This window comes from Gavialis gangeticus, unplaced genomic scaffold (assembly GCF_001723915.1).
Source record: "Gavialis gangeticus isolate Ggan-Ray unplaced genomic scaffold, GavGan_comp1, whole genome shotgun sequence".
NCBI classification, from domain to species: Eukaryota; Metazoa; Chordata; order Crocodylia; family Gavialidae; genus Gavialis; species Gavialis gangeticus.
In genome coordinates this window covers 75,940,275-75,948,483 of record NW_017729033.1, presented here as the reverse complement: position 1 = coordinate 75,948,483, position 8,209 = coordinate 75,940,275, and positions in this window count along the sequence as shown.

The following is an 8,209-nucleotide window of genomic DNA, read 5'->3' as shown; positions in this document are numbered from 1 at the left end:
CTTCTCCCTAGATGCAACACTTTGTATTTGTCTTTGTTGAACTGCATCCTATTCTTTTCTTCCCACTTTTCCAACCTGTCCAGGCCCGGCTGGATTAGATCCCTTCCCACTAGTGTGTTAACTTTACTCCATAACTTTGTGTCATCTGCAAATTTGGACAGAGTGCTCCCTGTGCTCTCATCCAAGTCACTGATGAAGACATTGAATAGCATAATCCAATGACTGAGGCTTGGGGGACTCCACTGCCCACATCTTTCCAGGATGATAGTGACCCATCCACCACCACTCTCTGAGTGCGACCTTTAAGCCAATTTGCCATCCACCTGATCATGTAATAGTCTATGTCACAGCCGCTCAGTTTGTTTATGAGAATAGGATGAGATACCATATCAAAGACCTTAAAATCCAAGTAGATAATATCTACCTTGACTCCTACATCTAAGAATTTTGTAACCTGGTCATAAAAAGAAACAAGGTTAGTCAGGAAGGATCTACCTGCTATGAACCCATGTTGGTTGCTCTTCAGCATTTTTTTTTCCTGCTGAGCTCCCACAAATGTCATCCTTGATAACTTTTTTCAAGTTTTCCCAAGGATAGTGGTGAGACTCCCTGGCCTATAATTACCTGGATTCTCCTTCCTCCCCTTCTTGAAAATAGGGACCACATTAGCCCTTTTCCAGTCCTCTGGAACCTGACCCAAGCACTATGAGTGCTCAAACAGCTGTGCCAGTGGCTCTGCTATGACACCAGCCAGTTCTTTCAGCACCCTTGGATGAAGATCATCTAGGCCTGCTGATTTAAACACATTCAGGAGGATCATGGAGGACAGCTTCCTGCAATGAGAGCCAACACATGTTCTATGGCACTACATATAACTGGACAGGCTTTGCACATGGTGCCAGAAATTAATTCAGTGGTGAGACATTCGCTCTGTCTAACAGCAATGTTTCTATGTGGAACTGCTATGTTTTTTCCACGAAAAGCTGATTGCTTGTTACTGCATGGCACTGAAAGGGAGTATGTCTCAGCACAAATGTAATGCCTGTTCTCCTGGTCTTAGGAAAAACGTGTGATTGCATGGGATGGGCAGAGCCCCTTCATGAATGTATTGGGAGAGGGATAGCATTTACTCTAACCTTTCTGAAAATGTTTTTCCTTACGGCATCTGATAGAACTTTAATGAAAAAATCTTAGTCACACAGTTTATTTGTACCAATCTGTTTAAAGCAGAAGTTCAGTAAAAGAGCAGACTGGAAAAATAAACAAATTTTGTTTTGAAGAACATATGCTCGTATCTATCTGTGCAAGGTCTGGTACAACTCTTTGAAATATAAGCATTGCATAAATTAAGATGCTTGTCATAACTAATTGTTGGACTGGACTTAATTAGTGCCTAACTGGCACCACCCAGTAAATGTCTGACTCCTAGTCCAGTTCCAAATGAGGTGAATTTTGGCCCTGCCACTGCCTAACAAGATGACTGAGCATATCTACCACCACCCCATCAACCTGGCAATTGATTTATACTTTGATTAAGCAAAGAGACCCCAACACTGTTGTATATAATGGACATGAATTGAAAAGTTTATTAATTAGCAACAGGTAAATACTTGATGCTTCCAACTTGATTCATTCTCTCTCTCTCTCTCTCTCTCTCTCTCTTTCTCTCTAGTTGCACCCACAGACCACCCAACACCAATAGTGCACTTTTGTGCACTAGGTACTAAAAATCAGTGGCTTCAAGGTGTTCTGCACATGCTTGTCAATCAATCTGTCAGGCAAAGTTCATCCTCTGACCTACTTAGGGGCTAGATAATGATGCCATGGGCTGAGGCCTGACTTCCGACCTTACATAATGACAATAGGCACTTTGGCTGTCAACTACAAGGCTACACAAGAAGTCAGGCAGGCAAACAGTCATATAGGTGATCTGACAGGAAAAGTGTAACCCCAGCCAAGTCCAAATCTAAAACTGAATTTAAAAAAGATTGTACAAAGACAAAGAGCTAAAGAAATTGCAGGCAAAATTGGTGGATTAAAAAAAACCAAAACAGCTTAATTACTATGCGTGAGAAATAAGTGGGAACTATGGACTCCTACAGTCATGCTAGTGCCTACTCTGATCCTCTCAAAATTGAGTACGTCTCAGTAGACTTGATTAATCGAGTCTGCTGGAGCAAGGAAGTTGACATGCTCTGGCAGCCTTCCACATCAGATATTTCAGCATCCCCATGCATCTCTGCACTGAAAAAATGGTGGCAGGACACTTCAAAGTAAAACACATTTGATGAGCTTTAGTTCAAGGTGCCCCACTGCAATTTTTTCAGCATGGGGACACTGATACATGTGATGCATGGGCACTTTTTTAATTAACACAATTAGCACGGCTCACTAATTAAAGCACCCAGTGTCATGTCCCAGAGCACGTGTAAAAATGCCTTAACCAAAAGGGCTTGGCCTGATACTGCCATGTAGTAAGAACCACCATCCTGAGGCAATTTCAGTGATTAGAATTGCATTGCATCTTTTAATTAAACAATGGTTATCACTAAGAAATGAATGTAGACATCTTTGTAGAGATAGGTAATTGCAGCTTTTTCTGGGGCTATTCTTTGATGACAAATAGCTAATAAAACATACATGATAGCTTGAAAAAAATTTTCAATACACAGTAATTAATTTATTAAATAAAATAATTCCCATTCTAGACTATCCCTTAAAACAATACAACAATACATTCAAAATTTTAACAGTGACTTTTAGAAAAATATTGATATATCACTGATCACAAAAAAAAAAAAAAGAGAGAATCCTGCAATTTAAGATATGGCTGGACAAAGTCTAAAATACCTAAGTGATTAAATGCATTACTTAAATCTAGGAATACAGTAAAAATAATAGATTCTGGCAAGTTAACTACCTGTGACATAAAGAGAACAGAAGATGACAAATATGCACCCATTACTAAACTTAAATAACAGGATACAATGATCCTGGGATTCCAGAAAAATAAAAACACATCAAACATGCTAAATGTCTCCTAATTTTTAATGATGCTGCATCATATTCTAAAAAAATAGATTAATCTATTTGTCTACCTGCCCATTTTATCTTTTATTTCTTGAATTAAAATATTGGCTGGATTTTCTATTACGTATTAAATGAGGTACTCCTAATATTCTTAAGTTACTTTCTGTTTTTGTGACTTACTGTTACAGAAGCTGTCCCCTTCAAACACACAAAAGTAAAAACTAATCAATTATTCCAAAGCCCTCAGGTAAGAGAAAAAGAGTAACATGGCCAGTCTCACATCCTTTTTTTCTTTAAAAACTGTTATTTTCATTCCTGCATAAATTAAATGAATTTGCTTAAGTCATTCTTCTAAATTATCACTGATGTAAGAAGTGATGTTTCTGTATATAGCAGAAGGAAGAAAGCTTTTATAAATATAGAACCCCAATGCTCCAATGGAGTTTACCCTGACATTGAAGGGGCTATTCATTGGCACAGGACCCTAACTGCGGAGAAGATGCATAGAAATAAAGTGAGGATGGATTGCTCTGTGAAGTAAATTGTAAAATCATAGTCTTATTCCCTTCTGCTACGCAGCTGCATAGCAAATAAGGCACTCAAATGAAGATGGTACAACAACGTATGTAAAGGTGTCAGGTGTGTCATTTTATTGTTTTTGTTTGTTTGTTTATGTTGTTTTTTTCAAATTCATTTCTCAATATTAATTTTTTACTCATTTATCTCCAATAGATTGGTCTTTCATCCTTAATTTAAAATAACAATTTGAAGATTAATCTTGCAACATGTTTTTTATATATATATTTGTTTCTTTTATTGACAAATTTGTCTGCAGGATGAATCCTCCATTACCACTCCATTATTTTTTGGGAAAAAAATCAAGTAATAATGGAATTTAGTTTAGTATTCGTCTATAAGTTGATGATGGCATTTTATAAATAAATCATTTCTTAAAATATCTCCTAAATTCAATTTAACCTAGAAGCGTTTCTATTTACCAGTGTTTATTTCCTCATTAGAACATAACAAGTGACTTTTTATTATGACTAAAGAAACAAATAGCTTTATTATTGTGGTTCAACTTATTTCAAGAATAGTTTGTATTTTCTTATAAATAACTTGTTGAATTCAGTGGATGTAATCCTTTTATAAAGGATTTGATCTAGTAATGTGGATGTTGAGAGTTTGCTTACATCTAGCTAGCAGAGGGAGGATCTGTCTTGCCTCTGTTCCATGGATTAAATGTCAATATCCTCAGAATCCATTACCTTAGATTATGACATTACAGATAATTGTGGCTGTATCAATATGTGAGGGGCAAGCATTTTTGTGGGTGACATCCTTTATTGCGCCAATTGCATGGTCAGGATAGCCTTAAGACGATCTCGCCTCTAAAAATCCTTGCCTCTCCCTTACTTCCTGGTTACAACATCACTCCAACACTAGTTATATCACTATTATTTGTCATCTTTGTTATACTTTATCTGGATTCCAACATGGTTCAGAAACATGTTTCAATAGGATTTTTGTTGTTATACTACCATATCCTTCAAAGATTCAATGACCAACAACCAGTTGCAAAAGGAGTATAGCTTTCCATTGTACCATTTCCACTGATGATGGCTAAAGAGAGCACCACAATAGTTGGTTATTCATTTTATGTTCACAAAACCTTTCTGAGTCAGTCTTAACATTTTGAAGACATGTTCTGTCTCTCTTGTAACAGGAACAGCTTTTCTTTGGTCATAGCCAGAACAATTTTTTTGAACAATAATAAACTCTTTAGTATGTTACCTGTTTTCTCCCTGTCCAACATCATTATAGGGTTTTTGTAGACATACAGGCACTCTCTACAGTAGTTGAACTATAAATGTACTTCATTTTTTTCTGTTTTGGAGGAAAAGATACAGGAGATGGGTTTTGTGCATTCTGCATTATTGATAGAATTGTGCATTTGAGCCTGTAATGTGTTTCTTATACTTTGGGAACTGGTATCTCCTATCCACCCCCTGCCTCTTAACTGGTTAGGATTCCACAGGTTGAGATCAATAGTGATACCTGGCCATTTGATCACAGTCACTTTATTGCATTACCCAGGGCATTTTGCTGGAGCTTGCAGCTTGAATAGCTAATTGAAACTGGCTGTCAAATTGTATAGTGTTCACGAGCAGTATGCTGCTTATAGCTTCAGCTCAATTTGCATGAATTGATAATAACGTCATGTTTCACTGGTGTTAAAATAATTGCTATTTGAAACAGGTTTGTTTGAGTCAGAGCACATAGATTATTATTTGTTTTGTTAAGATAATGGGACTAATGAATCCTTTCTTTATTCCAAGTCTAGATAGCAGTGACAGCAGACTTACACTACTTAATATCTGCAGTTCTTTTACTCTTCAGTTAGAAGGCTCCACATCCAAAGATTAGAAGTAATCTTTTAGAATTAAATCACTATTTTTTATAGTTTTTAATACTTTTCTTCTCCATTTAAAGAACAGAGTTAACAAATAAAGTATCTTTTAAACAGAAGAATTTACAGGTATTGAAAAATTGTACTCTTTGCCTTTTACCAGGGAAAATAAAAGTTGCAAATGATAAAGTTTCACTTTTAATTCTGACATAGAGCTGGACCCTTTCATGAAGTCATCACGGATTATGCTTGCTAGTCAGTAACATAGGCATTTAAATTGCTTCCTCCTTGCCTTTCTCTCAAGACTACAAATTCTGTCTTCAATTGTATATTTTTGCCATTGAAACTGTGTGCAAGCTGCATGGTTTCTTGAGACTGTACCTGCAGCAACTTAATTACTGAAGCAGGAATAGGCACTTCTTGTCAAACTCAAAGCAGAGGATGGGGGTGAGGGACTGAGTATATTTGCCAGTACAATTTGCCTCTCCATTCCAGTATAGCAATATTTCAAATTAATTCTGTTTCAACAGGATACATAGTTATTAAAAGTAAACAGTGAATCTTAAAGAACCCTGAGATGGTAAATATTCTCTTCTAAGTTAGTATTAGTATTAGGATTAGGATATTTTGTAACTGTGATGGTCCAGGAAATGTCCCAGAGGCAAGTATTTTTTATGATAACTTTTATTGGACCAATGATAGCTCTATGGTCAACTCTTTTATCAGACCAGCCTGGAAGAGCTTTCACAAATCAAATGTCTTTTCTCAGGTCTGTTCTGAAGAAGCAGTTAGTCCAATAAAATATATCACAAAAAAATCGTTGTGTTTCTTATGTTAAACATTTTTGCATCTTCCCTTTACTGCTTTTTTTTAAACATCCTCCTTTTAAAATAGCCATTTCAACATGTTAACATGCTATTCTACATGAATAAGGCTCCCTTAACTTCTACACACCAGCTGCATGTCATTAAGTAGATATGCAGTTAAGAGAATGTATGTGAAAGAGTAAATAATGTTATAAGAGCCAGACCATGGTGAACAGGACATTTGTATTTACTGGGTGAAAATCATTCCTATTCAGAGAGCCTGAAAAAGCCCATAAATTACAATATCTTTCTTGATGGGCCCACTTCAGATCTGGCCCTGTCATGCTTCTGGACAGCTTAAGGCAGCCAAAATTTAAGACATTAGATGGTAAAATAAAATGAGTCTTTCATAAATAAAAGGATCAAGCTAAACTTCCAATGGGATTTGTAATCACAATGAAAACTCTGATTTTTCTACAGTTACGCTAATTTTATGCGTGTGTAAATCCTTTTCTTCAGCAGAGAGACACAAATCTAAAACAAATATAGGAATGAAGAATCTATTCCTGCTTGCCTTAAATCCTTTATCTTCTATTTGAAAACAATATATGTTCCTGTATAGAGGTTTGAAGTCCTGTGAGTGACCCCATAATTCCAATGTGGTTGATAACACTCAGTCTTTTGGGCTTTTCAATTAAAATAAAACCATTCCCTTTGGTAAGAAAATACCAAAAGAATTGGAGTTGCAGTTCAAACAAAATATTGCGTTTTTTATTTCTGAAGATTATCAGGGTAATATTGGCATTCTGCCACTGGCATGGCATTGTGCCTTAAAATATATATATTTCAAAACAAACGGTTCCCTTATGTGTTATCATAATATATAAATAAGGTGGCTCAGTTGCCACCAACTCGAAACATTTTCTCTAAAACAATTACGTGAAGAAAGCAAGACTATAGAGTAGGTTTGGTTGACTAGTTTGTATAGGGGAGGTCTGAGATAGCAGGGAGGCATTTCTTGGTTGGGGAACAGATTAGGTGGTCTAGGTCCAGAGGAACACTATAGAATTTAATTCCAAGAACTCCTGAAGAGGAAAGAGCCACTCAGCTCACAAGGGGACTGTGGAGCTGCAGCATCCTAACCCTACAGTGATTTAGCCATCATCACTGATGGCCTTGCTCCATTCTATAGACTACAGCAGTCAGCAGTACTGTGCTCCCCAAGCTGGGATCTATGCATATGACTTGCACTCACCCGTGTGCTCCTATTAGGGGCCCAGGGATAAACCAGCTCTTAGCTCCTTAATTTATCAGAGTCACATGGGCAGTTACCACAGAGTAGCTGACAGGCAGACTATAAAATCACCCACCAGCTTACCTCATAATAAGACTGGAGCTTGCCTTCCAGCAGCCAGGCGACCCCTGATTGGCCAGCCTGGCTCTCTCCTGAGCCCTGTTCCTCCCAACAGCTACCTGTCAGTATTAGCCAGGCAGGGGGGTTGGCCCTCCCCAACTGAGCTAGCTGGCTTGTTGTGGCAGGGGGGGAGGGGTCCAAGGCTTGGTCTGTGCGGTTGGGACATCTGTTCCCCCACCACTGCACCTTGCTCAGTGAAAAACCCCTGAGCCCTAGGGCTTGGCGCATGAAACACCTGGACCTTGGGGGTGACACCTGCAGCAATTAGGGCTCCCGAATGCAGGAAACCCCCAGGGCCAGAGGGGTGGTTACAATCCCACCACTCCAGGTTGGGGGGAGGGTGGTTGGGGCTGCACTGGCCAGCAAGAAAAGAATAAAGCCCCCACAGTTCCTCTACCTCCACTCCCCCCACTGCCCCAATAGGCTGATAGTTACAAATAAAACCATACCCAGGATTGTATCAGCCCATCAGATAATTTTTTGACCAACTCCGCTTTTTATATCCTATGTGATAGTGTTTATATCTGGCTCAGTTATTTTTGCAATACA